At 35.9% G+C, this 2,124-nt stretch overlaps 1 protein-coding gene across 5 annotated transcripts in view; it reads left to right on the forward strand.

The window, feature by feature from the left end:
- Positions 1 to 727: 727 nt before the first annotated feature.
- LOC116088090 (putative P2Y purinoceptor 10) overlaps positions 728 to 2,124 on the forward strand; it is a 23,062-nt gene continuing 21,665 nt past the window's right edge. For 2 of the 5 annotated variants that reach the window (XM_031366680.1, XM_031366677.1), the window contains exon 1: positions 728 to 914. The gene's annotated coding sequence lies outside the window, so the exon portion shown is untranslated. Of the gene's footprint in view, positions 915 to 1,334; positions 1,567 to 2,124 lie in introns of those variants that run through there. The other 3 variants (XM_031366660.1, XM_031366649.1, XM_031366669.1) reach the window with 2 other exon arrangements.

Raw genomic sequence — 2,124 nt, forward strand, 5'->3', positions numbered from 1 at the left:
CCAGGGATCCCCATAGCGTCTTAGATACTGAAACTTTAAAATAGTAAAAGGAAGGTCACTTGGGAGGAACTTTCAGTTTCAAAGCTTTGCTTTTGCTTTACTTCATGTTTTTGAATGAAAGCCTGCAGGTGACTACTTAAGCAGTTCAATGGGGCTAGAAGGTTACAAAATCCTAAAAGGTTGTGTGAGATCCTTATCACTCCATTCTGAGAAGCTGTGGTGCTTTTCAGGCATTTCATTCTTTTTTCCAGACATGCTTCAAGCTACTCTAACAATATCTTTACAATATAATTTTAAGAATTTAATGTTAATTAGTATTGTTTAAGTATATGAAAACACAATTCTTAACCTCAGAGATGACCACAAATCACACATTAAGTCATCTGTTTTACGTGACCTTACTAATCACTATCTTTTTGGTGATTTCAAATTCTTCCATTTGGGTGACCCAATAAGATTTGTCCTAACTCTCAAAGAAGTTCTTATTATTACCATTCTTTAATTTCTAAAACAGACAATATGGCAAAATGTAGCTACACTCTAATTTGGAAATATTGACCTCATATAGCCAGCCTGAAAGTCATATGTGACTCAGACATATGCCTGCATGCTCATAGAAAGGGGGAAAAAAGGAAGAAAAGATGATGATAGAATAAGATGGGCGTGTGCATAGCAGGAAGCTCACTACATTCTTGACACATTCTCTTTCAAAGTACCATAGCAAAGGCACATGACAGTTTATGTCTTTAGATGGAAACATTAGCCATTGTAGTCATGGGATGTAATGATATCTGGAAGCATAGTATCTTTTATAAGTTTAGCAAACTGTGGAGCTACCTAGTAGCCTTCAGAGTACTGGGAATGGATTTCTCTAAGAAGTAGATGCCGGAAGATTACAACAGAAAGAAGCCATGGTAAGGAATAAAATATGATGGGAAAAATGGGGGATCAATATAAAATTGATACTTACTGCTTTCTGTAAAAATGCAATTAGGATTTTATATACATAACAATTGATTTTTCAATGGTAAAATAAAATTCTAACAGTTAAGCTGGCTTTTTGCATAGCTCACAATTTAAATGTTCAGAATAGACTGAGACAACGACTGTAATACGTGGCAAATTAAAGTCAGATACTCTGTTTCTGATTGAAGAAGTGTACAAATCATGGAAACTCTGAATTTATCAAAGCCAAAATTTGAATTTACTTTGCCCACAATATCCTCTGAGGCAAAGGCTTTCCCAAACAACTGAGTGATGCTGACAGACAGTTCTACCTCCCATTAGAGGTAAACGGTTTTGTTTTTTTTCCTGTTTTGCTGAATAAACTACGTTACTTCCTCTTCTAGCTGTAAAAGCCTGCAGTTCACTACAGGATATCTGGGTAGAGAGGGTAAGGTTCTTGGCTTTCTCTTCATACATTCAAAAATAGAACTAAAAAGCCTCTGTGAATTGAAAAACGACAGTGTGAATTTCTGCTGCTTCCACTGAAAACTCAGTTCTGAGTCTGCTAATATCTTACCTTTGGGGGGATATATTGTTATGAAGAATGGAGACTTCAGTGAGGTAATATCTATTTATAAGTTTAAGTGGTTAAAATGTTCGCTGAAACTGCTGCATGCTTTCTGAGAGGAAATGTGGCTGTCTAGATAGAAAGCTCCTTTCTCTACAATTTAACATGCCACTGACAAAAACCAGGGGTCTAGAATTGTATTAAACATTGCTCCTAACAATTCTATGTTAAAATTGAGATTGTGGTTCATTAAATGCATTTTTGTTAGTGTGAGCCAACGGGAGAAAATAAACTTACAATTTTAAACCCATGGTTTGTGTCAACCAAATTAAAGCAGCATTCAAGTAGTAAATGCATCTAAGTGCCTTAATCTTTTCATAAGATGAGACTTGACATGTTTTCTTGGATTGGGACATTTTCCATGCATGCATTTTCCGGTGGGATGTGATGGCTTCAAATAGCACAAAAGGATTTTCATCAAGCCCTAGAACTTAGCACAGCTGTCGAGTCTCAATGGGGATGATTCTCAGCTTACGATGAACATTTCTTTGGATGTATTTTTAATTTGAGAACATGGGAAGCATTTTCAGAAGGCGTTCCAAACATTTTTC

This window comes from Mastomys coucha, chromosome X (assembly GCF_008632895.1).
Source record: "Mastomys coucha isolate ucsf_1 chromosome X, UCSF_Mcou_1, whole genome shotgun sequence".
NCBI classification, from domain to species: Eukaryota; Metazoa; Chordata; class Mammalia; order Rodentia; family Muridae; genus Mastomys; species Mastomys coucha.